General features: G+C 37.1%; 1 pseudogene; it reads right to left on the reverse strand.

Moving 5' to 3' along the window:
• Positions 1-5,708: 5,708 nt before the first annotated feature.
• LOC100441921 (large ribosomal subunit protein uL30-like) lies at positions 5,709-6,495 on the reverse strand (annotated as a pseudogene).
• Positions 6,496-16,674: the final 10,179 nt, after the last annotated feature.

The following is a 16,674-nucleotide window of genomic DNA, read 5'->3' on the forward strand; positions in this document are numbered from 1 at the left end:
TATTGCTGGGCCGAATGGTAGTTCTGTTGTATGTTCTTTGAGAAATCTCCAAACTGCTTTCCACAGTGCCTGAACTAATTTTCATTCCCACCAACAGTGTACCAGAGTTCCCTTTTCTCTGTAGCCTTGCCAGCATCTGTTTTTTGACTTTTCAATAATCACCATTCTGGCTGATATGAGATGGTGTCTCATTGTGATTTTATGTTTCTCTGATGATCAGTGATGTGGAACATTTTTTCATATGTTTGTTGGCTGCTTGTATATCTTCTTTTGAGAAGTATCTGTTTAAGTCTTTTGCCCACTTTTTAATGTTGTGTTATTGATGATTAGTTTTAGTTCCTTATAGATTCTGGATATTAGACCTTTGTCAGATGCATAATTTGCAAATATTTTCCATTCTGTAGGTTGTCTGTTAACTGTTGATAGTTTCTTTTGCTGTGCAAAAGGTCTTTAGTTTAATTAGGTTCCACTTGTCAATTTTTGTTTTTGTTGCTATTGCTTCTGAGGACTTAATCATAAATTCTTTCCGAAGGTCGACATCCAGAATGGTGTTTCCTGGGTTTTCTTTTCGGATTCTTAAAGTTTGAGGTCTTACATTTAAATCTTTTATCCATTTTGAGTCAATTTTGGTATATGGTAAAAGGTAGAGGTTCAGTTTCATTTTTCTGCAGATGGACAGCCAGCTCTCACAGCACCATGTATTGGATAGGGAGTCCTTTCCCTATTGCTTATTTTTGCAAAATTTAGTTGAAGATCAGATGACTGTAGGTGTGTGGCTTTATTTCTGGGTTCTCTAAACTGTTTCATTGGTCTATGTATCTGTTTTTGTACCAGTTCCATGCTGCTTTGGTTATTGTAGCCGTATGGTATAGTTTGAAGTCAGGTAATGTGATGCCTCTGGCTTTGTTCTTTTTGCTTAGAATTGCTTTGGCTATTCAGGCTCTTTTGGTTCCATATGAATTTCGGAATAGTTTTTTTTCCAGTTCTGTGAGAAATGACCTTGGTAGCTTGATAGGAATAGTGTTGAATCTGTAGTTTGCTTAGGAGAGTATGGCCAAATATTTTTAATTATATTGACTCTTCCAATCCATGAGCATGGAATGTTTTTCTATTTGTTTGTGTCATCTATGATTTCTTTCAGCAGTGTTTTGTAATTCTCCTTGTGGAGATCTTTCACTTCCTCAGTTATATGTATTTCTAGGTATGTTATTATTATTATTTTTTAGCTATTGTAAATGGGATTGCAACTGATTTGGCTCTCAGCTTGAATGTTACTGGTGTGTAGACATGCTGTTGACTTTTGTACGTTGATTTTGTGCCCTGAAACTTTACTGAAGTAATTTATTAGTTCCAGGAGCCTTTTGGAAGAGTCTTTAGGGTTTTCTAGGTAAAAAATCATATTGTCAGTTAAGTGAGATAGTTTGATTTCCTCTTTTCTTACTTGGATGCCTTTTATTTCTTTCTCTTGCCTGATTGCTGTAGCTAGGATTTCTCAGGCTGTTATAAACAATCAGATAGTTAATAGAGCAAAAACTCACTCATTACCGTGGGGATGGCAGCCACACCCATTCATGAGGAATCTACCTCCATGAGGCAAACACATCCCACTAGTATCTACCTCCAACAGTGGGGATCACGTTTCAGTGTGAGATATGGAGACTTATCCAAACTATACCAATGTGCATGTGTAGTTCTATGTCATTTCATCACGTGTGTATATTCATGGAACCTCCACCACGGTCAAAGTACAGAACTATTCCATCACCACAAAGATCTCCCTCTTGCTGTTCCTTTAGTCACACCTGCTTCTCTTCCCCCACCATCCCTAACCCCTGATGACTACTAATTGTTTTTCATCTCTATAATTTTGTCAGTTCAGGAATGTTATGTAATGGAATCACACAGTATATGATCACTTGGGAGAGGCTTTTCTTTTTTCCACACAGCATAAAGGATGTACAGTGCCTAAGTAGTGTGTATCAGTAGTTTGCTCATTTTTATTGAGCAGACTTATTTATTCTAATAATGGCTTTTGGCTCATCTAGATTTTGGCTCCTGGCATGGTCTCTTGCTTTAATGAGGTATAGGAAAAATCTTTTAGATATCACTAATACATTGGAGGAGCTCAGTAGACAGCATAAACTAAATACTAGGGGAAGTGGAGATATATTTCATAATCTTTGATGCTTGTGGAACATAAGTACTTGGAAAAATATGTAATATTTAAATATGTAAATATTTAAAACCAATCGATTTGAAATTTAAGATTGAAGAGATGTTAGAACAAGTGTTATATAAAATACTGCTAATAATGGAAGTAGAACAGGATTAGATTAAGTTGTTTTTAATAACAAAAACTAGTGAGAAGAATATGTTTCCGTTAGAAACTGTTTTTCAAAGAAAAACAATTGATGTTAATGTTTTTACTATGACATATTTAAATGTTTAGGCTCTTCATTGAAACATTTTCATAAATAGCACTAGTAGAAACATTAATTGGATAAACCTTGAATTTCCTTCAAAACATGCGATTTGGAGTTGAGACGTTGGGAATGATACCAAGATCTACCACCTGGTGGCAGTATATCCTAACTGCGTACTTCAAAAGTAGGTAGGCGTTGCGAGGGGTAGGAGAGGGCGGCAGCTTTGTGAATGCTGAACCTGGTAACAAGTTTGGACTTACATCCAAAGACTTCACACCAAGTAGTTGAAGTTGGGTAGGTGTTTCTATCAGTGGCTAGACAAAGGATGCAGGAGACATGTTGTACTTTTATGAAGAAAAATCTTTGAAAACTATTCTGGCCCAAATTAGTTTTCCAATTCCAAACTCTAACCCAAGAGCATGCCTGAAAATTTCCTAAACAGTGAAATATTAATAAATGAATGAAAGTGGAACTCACAATGGCCTTTTAATAGAGCTCTTTCATACAGCGTTTCTCAGCATATGTTTGTGGCACCATGCCAAAATGCAGCACAGTAAAAGAGCCTCTAAAGAGTGAAGAAATTATGCAGCTTCCCCCACCCCTGGCAGAATACTAGAGGTTTATTTTTTTCAGTGGGTAACATAGAGGGTTTCTGAAAAAGGGTCCTTCGGTTACAGTTGAAAATGGAGATTCTGTACTGGTAGCAGTTCGATTAAGTGCACACAGGCATATATGATGCTGATGCTCTCTTTTCCTCGTCTCTTACTAGGCTCCTAGCATCAAATAACCAGTCTGCTATCCTTAGAACAGGAGAATGGAAGAACTTTCTCTGGAATGTCTGATCAGTGGAAGAGCAAAGCTCTAAAAATATTAACATCACTGGTTTTCCAATGAAATGGCACAGTCAGCTCACCTTATGATAAAATGAATCCTTGAGAGGCTTAACTCATATACTCAATGAATCAACTCATTAGTTTCCCACTTACAAATAAGAACAGAAAACTGAGGGTTGCCAGATAGCTGAGGAAAGCCTCTTACATAAAAAATCAGAGACTAAGCAAATGAAGAGGGAAAAAAAAGAAGTTTGGAGGAAACAGAGACTATAAGGAGGAAAAGATTTTTAAAATATCACAAATATGCTCAGCTACAAGGAGATATTGTAATCCTGAAACAAGAACAGGTGCAGTCAAACATGGACATGCAGGACACAAATACCTTTTTGAAGTTAAAAATATAACTAAAATTCTACGGAAAGTATTAGAAAATAAAAAATTTGGAAAGCAGAACTAAGAAAAATAAATCGAAAAATGGGAGAAATAAATGAGAGGATCAGCAAGCACAGTTGGTGTCTTATCTGTTGAATAGCAAGTTTCAGAAACAGAGTAAATAGAAATGGAGAAAGAGGAGAGTTATCAAGGCAATAATTTAAAGAATTTTACTAGAACTGATACAAATGAGTTGTCGGGCAGATGGTCTCACTGAATGCCTAGAAAAATAGGCAAAATTCAGCCCTCATCAAGGCAAATTAGTAGAAGACTAGCAGCAAAGAAAATACCTATGTCTTTCTTGAGTATCACTGTCCAATAAAGTTGCCGCAAACCACATGTGACGATGGAGCTTTTGTTATGCATCTAGTCCAAACAAACATACTATAAGTGTGAAATACACATTATATACACATTAAATACACATTGTATTTTGAAGACCTAGATTTTAAAAGCTGGTAAAATACTTTCTTACAATGATTTATATTGATCACTTCTTAATGATAACATCCGGATATATTTGGTTAAATAAAATACTAAAATTAATTTCACCTGTTTCTTTTTAATATTTTAAAACGTGCTACTAAAATTTTAAAATTGCATATGTGGCTAACATTTGTAGATTACCTTATATTTCAATTGAACAGTGCTATTCCAGAGGAAATAAAAACCACAAAGAAAGAATCATGAATCATGTGGGTTCTCTATGATCCTAGAAGCTAGAACACAAAATTCTGAAGGAAAAATCATTTTCCATCTATAGTTCTATGATCAGGACAATTATCAACCAAGTATGCAAAAAATATAAAGATATTCTTAGGTATGTAGGTTCTCAAAAAATTTATCCTGAATACATCCAATCTTAGGGAAATACTGGCTAATATTCTCTGTTAAAATAAGTAACCTAAGAATGAGAAAGGTATGGGATTAAAAAGAATAGGAAAATCAATACTTTCCTGTTTTATTTCTGATAGAGGAGAGAAAAAAGGAATGTCCAGGAGGGATAAAGGCATAGCAAGCAACATGTTCATGTGAGCACTCTTCATAGGGCTCCAGGAGCTATTTCTTCAAGAAGATGAAATTGAGATGTCGCTTTATGTGTCTCTATTTCCTGAGGGAAGATACAGGATTGGGAGAAAGTTTGGGGTTAAATTGGTGCTAATTTAATAGAAAATTAAACAATTATACAATGATTAACTGCAGGACAGAGAGTTGTACGGCAAATGAAAGCAATCGGTTTACTGCATATCTCATTTGAGAATAGTGTTACTGTAGTCCTGTAAATATTGAATATCAATCAATTGAAATTATGGTATAACTCTATGGGAGGATAGGGAGATGAGAAAGAGGAAATGTAGAGGGGTAAGGGAAGAAATGAAGCTTCATTTTCATCTGCCATAATGGGTATTCTTTTCACAAAACTAAAACTGACTAATCAAGAATTATCAAACATGTTACTTAATAATATCAAAGAAATTTCTTAAAATATCAGCTTTAGTAGAATTGAATGTGGCTGCTTGTAGAGAGGAGAAAATTGGACAAGAAGAAGTGGTCAGGAGAATTGCTATTTTATTTAACAACATTAATGGAATATTTAACCTTAAACTACAGTCATATGTAACTTAGACTTTTACAAAAACTGATACATAAAAAATGAGTACAACTTTGGTAATCTGAGGATTCATCATGTCCAAAGTCTGCAAGTCAATCTAATGACCCACAGGTCTAAGAAGGCCCGGTGTGCCAGAAAGGTATCAGGCAGAAACGTAGCTTACATTTTTGATTGTGTAATAAATTAACGAGTCTGCAAATCTGGGGGAAAGTAAGGAGTTGCCCTTTTAAAAACCGGGATAGACTGTCCTCTGTATCTAGGTAGCTGGGACCATGCTTATAGCATGGATAAGAGGACATGACTAGCCAAGAATCCAAGCCCACAATTCAGAGAAATCCTTGGTTCATTCTTGGGTTAGGGAACCTTCTCCAGGTGTATTTATTTTCAGGTTTTTTTTGTTGTCGTTGTTCAGTTTGAAAGCAGGTACAACCAGCTTAGAAAAATAATCATGGTAGACATTATTCTAATAAGCCTGTTGATCTGGTCCTCCCTCTTGCCAGCATCTCCTCTTTCTGCAAAATGGATGGCTGTTTCCTTTATTCTGCCTCATGGAAAAGATAATTTCAAGGGCCACAGGAAGTTATTTGCTTCTTTGAAGCATTTTCCAACAGTATAGATCTCATGAATCAGGTCCTCCATGCAGATGATGCCATATTTACCAAGAGATGGAGCAATCAAAGCATGATCTGTCCAAGCAATTTTCTTATTGATTTTTCCATAACCACCCTTGTAGATTAGTTCATTTACTGACTTTAGATTTGGGTTCCCCCATGCAATCAATGGCTCTACAATCCTCAGCATGTTAATTGAAGCCTTGTTGATCTTCACACAGGTTCCATTGAAGATTTGACGAAGGCGAAGAATCTGCAACACCTTTTGGACCTTTGGGCTCACACCATTGATACCTCTGATCTTGATGACAAAGGCCAATGAATTTGGGTTCTGCAGGTACATAGAAGTTGCCAGCTTTTCTTGCCATCCTCACCATTCGAATTTCAGTTCTGTAAATCTGCCTATATTCCTTGTAATAGTGCTTCTCTTTTTCATAGATAAGCTTCTTCCTTGCCTTTCGAAACATCTTTTGGGCAAACTTCTTTCTCAGGTGCTTGATCTTCAGCTCTATGAAATTTCTTCGCTTTTTCTTAAGGATTTCTGTCACAGCAGAAACCTCCTTCTTCTCTTCTACACCCTCCATGGTTCCAGTCGGAAAAAGAGGAAGTTCTATTTTCCAGTTTTTAAAGAAATTTTTACATTAGGGAGCATTACAGGAACTCAGAAAGAAGCTTGCATCTACAAAATAGAAAGAACACACATTTGTCTCAGTTGAGGAGAGACTTGTGCGTGTGTTCCAAAATCTTTTCTCTTTGCAATATAACAATCTCTTGGTAAATAATAAATTGCCATTTACTTTAAAGTGAATTATTTAGGAAATATGGTTCTTCTCAATAATTTTGAAACTGTCTTAAAACAAATTAGTTGCTGTGTGTATAAACAACAGTTCTTTCAGATCATTAGGAAACATTTTAACCAGTTTTGTTGTTAGGGAGAACAATAACATAAGTTGGTTAGATGCATTAGACAAAAGGTTTTGGTTAAATCCAAGTCTGGGTCACTTCGCATCTCCTTCTAATTTAAATTAGATTTAAATTTCCAAAACACCCAATCAGTTACTTCAGGAGATTAGGTGGAAGAACATGAATGAATCGGCACAAATATATCAATATTCTTCACGAATTAGAATGTGTGTTTCTGTGGAGATGAGAATAACTCTGAGGCCATTGTCATGGTCTTGAATGACTGGGGTTCTAATAATTCAGCAACATTCTGTGCTTATGTATAAAGTACTATTCATAGCAACTGGCCCATTGACATTTTTGCAAAGCCATTTTTATACTCTATTAAAGCTTACATTTGTTTATATATAGAGTGAATATTTTAGTATATTGAGGCCTGCTTTTTTTTTTTAAAAAAAAGAGAAAGTAAGATTTATTTATTCTATGATCTGCTATTTTAAAAACAAAGGGATTACAATTAACACTTGAGCCTGGAAGTCTCCTCACATAGCAAATTGCCAAAGAATTCCTACTTAAGAAGCAACAGAGTTATTACAGATTCCTGTCCCCAGTCTGCTCCCTATCCATAAGCACCTGATCTATGGTATATTTCCTGAATTGTCAGTAAAGTTTCTGCAGAGAAAACTGCCCTCAGTGCTGCATAGTGGAAATAATGCTAGAAGTAGAATCAAGCTGGCTTGCTGCGTAATCTCAGCAAAAACACATAGATAGCCTCTCTGGGTTTTTAAGAAAATAAAAAGAAAGGCCAAAGATTAGAAAATATATTTTCAAAATATGTATTTAACAAATCACTTGTATTAAGAATATATTAAAAACCCTTATAGGTCAATAATAAGGGAAAAAAATCTCAATTAAAAATGGGCAAATATTTGGACACACTTCATCAAAGAACAAACACAAATGGCCAACAACCACATAGAGATGTTCAATGCCATTGCTAATTACCCAAATTCAGATTAACCTCATAATAAGATATTACCACATACTAGAGTTTAACAGGAGTGATATATAGTACAGAAAATCAGGAGCAATTTGATTCTTGTCTATACCCTGATGGGCTGTTTAAATTGTCTTTTAGAAATTCTATTTTTTTACCAGAAGAATATCTAGTTTTCCTTTAGGAAGAGCATCTCCATCTAGTTGTCATCTCAGATTTTCTTAGAACAAAAAAGCATTGCCTAGAGTAAAATGTTTCTACCCTCTCTTTAGGTTCTGATATATTTTTGTAGCCTGAAATCCTTCAGTATAATTTCTGACCAAAATAGGACATCCCACCCCTGGAAGAATTTGGATAAAATTCTCATTGCAAGCTTTGTCTTAACTCTTTCAATGAGAGAAAGAAGTCAATGGATTATAACACTGAGGAGATTCTTGGATGACTCCTCTGAGAGGGGAATTAACACAACCCAGAAAATGTGTTGAGCATTCAAGTATAAGTAGAAGATGTCTCTGGTTCCTCTACCATATTATGAATTGTACGTAACCATCAGAAGGCCCATTGCCACCTGCTTGCTTAGAATTTCTGACCCAGGACAGTGAATGGAGAACCTTGTCTTAGCTTTGAATTTCCAAAACACCCAGGCTCATGGTAGAGTATAGTATATGGGGACAGAGATGATAAGTGTCAAAATTTGTATCTTTCCACATAAGGCTTGGATGGTAGGAGGTTTTTATGAAGAAAAGCATACCTGGAAAAACTTTATATTCTAAGGGTTAACCTGTAGATTAAGTGTCTTAAGTTTGTTTTTTCATATCCATCATTATGAAGTATTTAGGTCCAGGAGATCTGTTTGGAAAAACCAGTGAAGTAATCATAAGGACAATTCTAGGAGCAAAATATTTATCCGCCCCTATTTTTTGATGACTTAGACTCATTAAGGAATTTCAGCACAAATGGACAATGTTCTCAACAAATATTATAAAAAAGATACTGAAAAGGATGGGAGAAGAGAAACAATTGGGGAAATAAGCATTTGTAAGAACATAAAATGTTAAGAAAAGCTAAACACATGAGAGTATTTTATTAATGCTTTCGTTCCCATAAAGTAGGAGAGTTGAGGTCTAATAAGAATGTTAAACATTAAAGCTAAAATTTAAAATTTGAGATAAGAGAAATCGAAAATAAAGGCTAAAACCAAATTCTAAAAAACGTCTGTAAAGAAGCAGTAAAAATTTCAGGCAAAATGACAAAACCCAATGGGATGAGAGCCTGAAGCTGTTATTCTAGATGAGATTAAGGATAAGGAAGAATTAAGAGCTAAAAATATGGAAGTAAGAAAAAGCTTAAAGGGGAAAATTGTGAGAAAATTTGAAGTATCATAGAAAATAAGTCATTTTGACATATTACCAGAATTATTATTCAAAATGGAATAATCCTATGATGATTTGTAAAATGGCCATTCTTTAAAAAATTTTACATTGCAGTTACAGAAGGATGATTCACTTGTAGTGGGGTGGGCCATTGGATAGTGAAAGGCAAGTCAGGGGTGTCAAGGTGCCCCAACCCAGTCTGTGCAGATGGGATGATGGGATCTAGGTAGACCCATGATGAGAACAGAGGGGACAACATGGAGTCTTGTTGGAAAGGCAGACTTTGTGATAGCTCTTGCTTGATTTTATATCTTGGTGGGCCATCAGATTCTGATTTTAATGCAAATACATTCCATTCCTTTAAATATATACACTCTCTTACATATGTATTATAAATAAAAAAGAACTTATTTAGAATAGGTCTGGGCTCACTCATGTTTTTGTATATTACTGTATCCTTTTGGAGCTGTTCTCCAAACTCTAGAGGCATTATTCAGACAGAAGAAATCAATTTCAGACATTACGGGATAGCAATTTTCAACTCACTGGGCTGAGAGTTTGCAGGTGAGTCACATAGCCTAAAAGAGACACAGACAAACAGACAGAGACACAGGCGGGCTTACTGAGACGTGGGAAGAGAGAGAAGCAGAGAGAGGATGAAGAGTTAGCAGGCAAAAGAAACAATAACATCCTTGATTTGGGCCAAGATTTTGCAACCAACTTCCTGAAGTGCATCTGACGTCTGCAACTGAGATGTCTATTGCAGCAAAAAAACCCAGAGGCTCCACAGCAATTTTATGTACTATTCTTATTCTGTGTTTTGTTCTCAGTGGCTTCTGGCCCTTAGCAGTGAATATATATAATAACAGGGACAGTGATTTGTTGGGAAAAATGGGCAGAAGGGAGAGAAGTAATCCTAGTTTCTCAATGCAAACAAGGAAAAAAAAGGATGGATTTTCTGGTGGCAGTACCAGGGAATTAGGGTTTTTCAGTTCATCTACAGAACATACTGGAGAAAAGTGACCAACATCTATCTAAATATTCCATTTGCTTATAGAAATAAAAAAGTGTCAGTTATTAAAATATATTTTTCTGAAAACTGAACATGAGAAGAAATTATGTAACTATCATACTAGGACAGTTCTATTTAATTAGCAATTAGTACAAGGCAAACATACTTCAAGAAAATTATTTTAAAAGGCAGGATTGTATAGCGCTGTCCACTTCATGAAATTTCTGTTTTCCAAAATAGACAAAATTGTGAAATTTGTGCTGCTGGTGTTCAACAGCTCTGATCTTTCCTTTATTATTATTATTATTTTATTTTATTTATTTACATTTTTTGAGATAGAGTTTTGCTCTTGTTGCTCATGCTGGATTGCAATGGCATGATCTCGGCTCACTGCAACCTCTGCCTCCTGGGTTCAAGTGATTCTCCTGCCTCAGCCTCCTGAGTAGCTGGGATGACAGGCACATGCCACCACACTCTGCTAATTTTTGTATTTTTATTAGAGATGGGGTTTCGCCATGTTCGCCAGGCTGGTTACGAACTCCTGACCTCAAGTGATCTGCCTGCCTGGGCCTTCCAAAGTGCTGGGATTACAGGCATGAGCCACGGCACCTGGCCTGATCTTTTCTTTCTTTAGAGCTCGTTTGTGCCCTTTGTGCCATTTCGTCCTCCTCCACAATTTGGGATGGCGCCCAGTGCCCTGGAGAGCCCAGTCCTCCCCGAAATGAGCAATTTGTTATAGGAACCATTTACACTTTTGTATCAAGGAGTGTACAAGTCACTGCCTCAATTCTATATTTTAAGACATATATTTTTCTAAATAAATGCTTTGGCTAAAGAGCTTTCACTCACCTATGAGCAGCTGAGCAGAGGGAATTTCAGAAGGCAGAGGGTACTTCCATTGCACCTAAAACTCTACCTCTAAAAGAATTGATTTTGTCAGTGAGGAAGGCCTAAAATGGTAGTTTATTTTCCAAAACTGAAGCAAACAAAAAAAAATCAGAGGATATTATATATTTGTATATAATACGTATCTCCAGTGAAAAGCTGATCTTTTTGTCCTTTGTCTAGATGGCTTGTACAGAGGCTAAATGGAATGCTATTTGGTTTCTTCAGGTCATAGAAACCTAGCATGGGGGAGCTGCAGAGGCAAGAGGCTTAGATGAACTGTCTGACTTTCATTTGGCACCAAATTTTGAGCAGTGTGTTTAATGCCATCACACAGTCTTCTAAATTAAACTGCTGAATGTATCTCAAGTTTCAAATGAGTCTTAGATATCACAGCAGCAAAATGGTGCTTTGAGAGAGGCTCCTGAAGCACTTCATGCTTAGGGAATAGATTTCAAGTCCTCATAGTAGAACCAGATAGGCATTAGACTTGTGCACGTGTTCCTTCTCCGCAGTCCTTCCAGCAGCTTCTGAACTCTCTGCCTTTGCCTGCAGCGCAGGAGGGAAGCTGAGAGCCCCTTCCTGCCTGCACTTCCCTGGAGCTCAGGTGGGTTGCAAGGCCCCAGTGAGGTTGAGCAGAGAATGCACAGCTAGAGCATGGTTTACAGAACAGGACAAACTGTATGACGGACCTATTATGATACATATTCTTAAAGAGAATAATATTCAACCTGTAAATAAAAAACATTGAGAGAATGGAGTTAAAATAATGTTATCATTAGTGAGCATCTTAGTTTGTGGGAGTTCACATAAAATATCTCTGCCTGCAGCATTCTTGCTCAGTTACGATTGCCTCCATCACTCCATGCACACATTAATTTGGCTTCTTATTATATCAAATCAGTGAATCAAGTATTTATCTAAGGCTTGTTACAGGACCAGCACTGTGCTGGGGACTATGGGAGCACTTTAGGAAGTCAGATGATACATTTCCTTGCTAAGGGAATCACAAGGCTGTTGGGGAAGACACCCCTTAGTAGAACCATGCTAGGTTTTATTGTGCATATCAATGTTTGGGAACTTTGTGACATTTCAGTTGTTCTTGAAAGTCTATTTATACAATTGCATATTGCCCTGAAGGGCATGGGAAAATATTTGGGAGGAGAAGGTATATGTGATTTTCCCAGGGCCTCTGATTATCTGAGTTAAAGATTACCTGAAAAAATAGCTGCGATGGCTTCCTCTCAAGGCACCTTTCCCCCCTCTGTCAACCAGGCTTTGTGGCTGTTATCCATTCTGCATGGAAAGAAACCCTGGGAACTAGTTCTTCTTTGCTTGCCTACTTGGGATTCTTGAAAAGTGTCTATGCAACCTCTGATCATTATTTGGTGTGGAACTTTCATAAAGATCATATTTTGGGTCTCGCCAATTTTTCATATCTACCCACTGCCTTAGGTTTCACTGCCTTTAAGGCAGTGACTTTCAGAGTGCTGTTTGTAGATCCCTGGGGGGTCTTCAAGACCCTTCTGCATGGTCCACAAGGCCCATACTATGAGATGTTATTTGATCCTTTCACTCTTGATAGTTGCACCAGTGGTGCAAAAGTCAATGGTAGGCAAAGCGGCTGGTGCCTTTGCACAAATCAAAACAGTGGTACCAACCTATAGTTGGGGTCATTATGTTATCAACACCAGGTACTCAGAGTTAAAAAAGTTTTACTTAAGAATGTCCTGATGAAATAGCAAATGTATTCGCTTAAAAATTTTTATATTTAATTTTCATGAGTATATAGTAGGTATATGTATTTATGGGGCACATGAGATATTTTGATACAGGCATACAACACATAATAATCACATCAGGGAAAATGGGGGTATCCATCACCTCAAACATCCATTATTTGTTTGTGTTTTGAATATTACAATTGTACTTCCTCAGTTATTCTAAAATGGACAAAAAATTATTGCTGACTGTAGTCACCCTGCCATGCTATCAAATACTAGATCTGATTCATTTTATCTAACTATATTTTTAAAGCCATTAACCATCTAAATTTTCTATCCCCCCAGCCCCAGCTACCCTTCCCATTCCCTGGCAACCATCATTCTTCTCTCTGTATCCATGAGTTCAATTGTTTTCATTTTTAGCTCCCACAAATAAGTGAAAACATGAGAAGTTTGACTTTCTGTGCCTGGATTATTTCACTTAGCATAATGTCCTCAGTTCCATGTTTTGCACATAACAGGGTCTTATTCTGTTTTCCGTTGCTAACTTGTGTATATGTACCACATTTTCTTTATCCATTCATCTGTTGATGGACACTAAGGGTGACTCCAAATCTTGCTTATTGTGAATCATGCTGCAATAAACATAGGAGTGCAGATATCTTGTCAATATACTGATTTCTTTTGTGTATCTATCTAGCAGTGGGATTGCTGAATCATCTTGCAGTTTTACTTTTAATTTTTGAGGAACCCTCTATAATGTTCTCCATAGTGGTGGTACTAATTCGCATTCCTGCCAACAGTGTATGAGGGTTCCCTTTTCTCCACATCCTCGCCAGTATTCATTTTTGCCTATCTTTTGGATAAAAGCCATTTTAACTGGGGCGAGGGGAAATCTCATTGTAGTTTTGAATTGCATTTCTCTGATGATCAGTGATGTTGAGTACTTTTTCATGTATCTGTTTGCCATTTGTGTGTCTTCTTTTGAGAAATGTCTATTCAAATTTTTTACCCATTTTCAAATCAGATTATTAGATTTTTTCCTATAAAGATGTTTGAGCTCCTTATCTATTCTGCTTATTAATACCTTGTCTGATGGGTAGTTTGCAAATATTTTTCCCCATTCTGTATATTGTCTTTTCACTTTGTTGTTTCCTTTGCTGTGCAGAAGCTTTTTAACTTGATATCCCATTTGTCCATATTTGCTTTGGTTGCTTGTGCTTATGTGGTATTAGTCAAGAAATTTTTGCCCAGACCAACGGCATAGAGAACTTCCCCATTATTATTATTATTATTATTATTATTATTACTATTTGAGATGGAGTCTCACTTTGTCACCCAGACTGGAGTGCAGTGGCATGATCTCGGCTTAATGCAACCTCTGCCTCCTGGGTTCAAGCAGTCCTTCTGCCTCAGCCTCCAGAGTAGCTGAGACTACAGGTGCATGCTACCACACCAGGCTAATTGATTTTGTATTTTTAGTAGAGGTGGGGTTTCATCATGTTGGCCAGGCTGGTCTCAAACTCCTGACTTCGGGTGATCCACCTACCTCAGCCTCCCAAAGTGTTGGGATTACAGGTATGAGCCATCACGCCTGGCCGATATTTTCTTTTAGTAGTTTCATAGTTTGAGGTCTTAGAGTCTTTAATCCATTTGGATTTGACTTTTGTATATGGTGAGAGATACGGGTCCAGTTTCATTCTTCTGCATATGGATATCCAGTTTTCCCAGCACCATTTAGTGAAGAGACTATCCTTTTCCCAATATATGTTCTTGGCATTCTTTTCAAATATGAGTGCATGGTAGAAGTATGGATTTATTTCTGGATTCTGCATTCTGTTCCATTGTTCTATTTTTATGCCAGTGCCATGTTGTTTTGGTTACTATAGCTCTGTGGTATAATTTGAAGTTAGGCAATGTTATTCCTCCAGTTTTGTTCTTTTTGCTCAGGATAGCTTTGGCTATTCTCATTCTTTTGTGGTTCCATATACATTTGAGGATTATTTCTTTCTCTGTGAAAAATGTAATTGGTATTTTGATATGGATTATACTGAATTTGTATGTTGCTTTGGGTAGTATGGATATTTTAACAATGTTTATTCTTCCAATCAATGAACAAGGAATATCTTTCTATATTTTTGTGTCCTCTTCAATTTCTTGCATCAATGTTTCATAGTTTTCATTGTAGAGTTTTATTTTTTTTAACTCTCTTTGGTTAAGATAATTTCTAGACAGTTTATTTGTAGCTGTTGTAAATGGGATTACTTTCTTGATTTCTTTTTCAGTTTGTTTACTTTTGGCATATAAAAATGCTACTGATTTTTGTATGTTGATTTTGTATCCTGCTTTACTGAATTTCTTTATCAGTTTGAGCAGGTTTTTATTTATTTATTTTTTTTGGAGTCTTTAGGTTTTTCCAAATATAAGATCATCACCCGCAAATAATGGTAATTTGACTCCTTCTTCTCCAATTTGGATGTCCCTTATTTTTTACTCTTCTCTAATTGCTCTAGTTAGGACTTCCAGTATTATGTTGAATAACAGTAGTGAAAGTGGGCACCCTTGTCATGTTTCAGATTTTAGAGTGAAGTCTTTCTGTTTTTCCCCCTTCAGTATGATATTAGCTGTACATCTGTCATATGTGGCTTTTATTGTGCTGAGATATGTTCCTTCTATATCCAATTCTGCTGTTGAGAGACTCTGATATATTCTTCAATCTGTCAATTGAATTTTTAGGTCCAAAATTTCTGTTTGATTCTTTGTAATTATTTCAATCTCTTTGGTAAATGTATTTGATAGGATTCTGATTTCCTTCTTCATGTTATCTTGGGTTTCTTTGAGCTCAAGACAGCTACTTTGAATTCTGTGCCTGAAAGGTTACAGATTTCTGTCACTCTGGAATTAGTCACTGGTGCCTTATTTAGTTGATTTGGTGAGGTCAGGTTTTCCTGGATGATGCTGATACTTGAGGATGTTTGTTGATATCTGGGCATTGAAGAGTTGGGTATTTATTCTAGTCTTTGCAGTCTGGGCATGTTTGTACCTATCCTTCTTGAAAAGGCTTTCCAAGTATTCAAAGGAAATTGAGTGTTGTGATCTAAGTCTTTGCTCACTACAGGCATATCTGCATTATGGGGGAACCCCAAGCCCAGAAACACTGTGACTCTTGTAGACTCATAGAGGCGTCACCTTAGTGGTCTTGGGTAAGATCTGGGAGAATTCCCTAGATCACCCAGCAGAGTCTCTTGTGCTTCTCCCTTATTTCCTCCCAAGCAAATAGAGTCTCTCTCTTTCTGTGCTGAGCTACCTGGACTTGGGGAAGGGGTGACATGAGCACTCCCAGGGACACCACCACTGGGACTATGCTGGGTCACATCTGAAGCCAACACAATACTGGGTCTTGCTCAAGGCCTGTGTCAACTGTTTCCTGGCTACCTCTGATATTTATTCAAGGCTCAAGGGCTCTTTAGTTGGTAGGTGATGAATCCTGCCAGTATTTGGTCTCTATCCCTTGGGGCAGTGGATTTCCTTCTGGCTCAGGGGGTTGGTCTAGAAAAGCCCTCCAGGAGCTAAGGCTTGGAATCAGGGAATTTAGAAGTCTGTTCAGTGCTTTATTTCACTATGGCTTATCTGGTACCCAAGTTGCAAGACAGTGTCCATTTTATCCTCTCTCCTTTCCTCAAGCAGAAGGACTCTCTCCCCATGGCCATCACAGCTGGGAATTTTCTGAGTGAAACCTGAAGCCAGACAGTATGGGGTCTTGCCCAAGGCCTATGCAACTGCTGCCTGACTACCACTGATATTTACTCAAGAGCCAAGGACCCTTTAGTAAGCAGGTGGTGCATTCTGCTAGGACAGGGCAGTGAGTT

The sequence above is a fragment of the Pongo abelii genome, chromosome 6 (genome assembly GCF_028885655.2).
Source record: "Pongo abelii isolate AG06213 chromosome 6, NHGRI_mPonAbe1-v2.0_pri, whole genome shotgun sequence".
NCBI classification, from domain to species: domain Eukaryota; kingdom Metazoa; phylum Chordata; class Mammalia; order Primates; family Hominidae; genus Pongo; species Pongo abelii.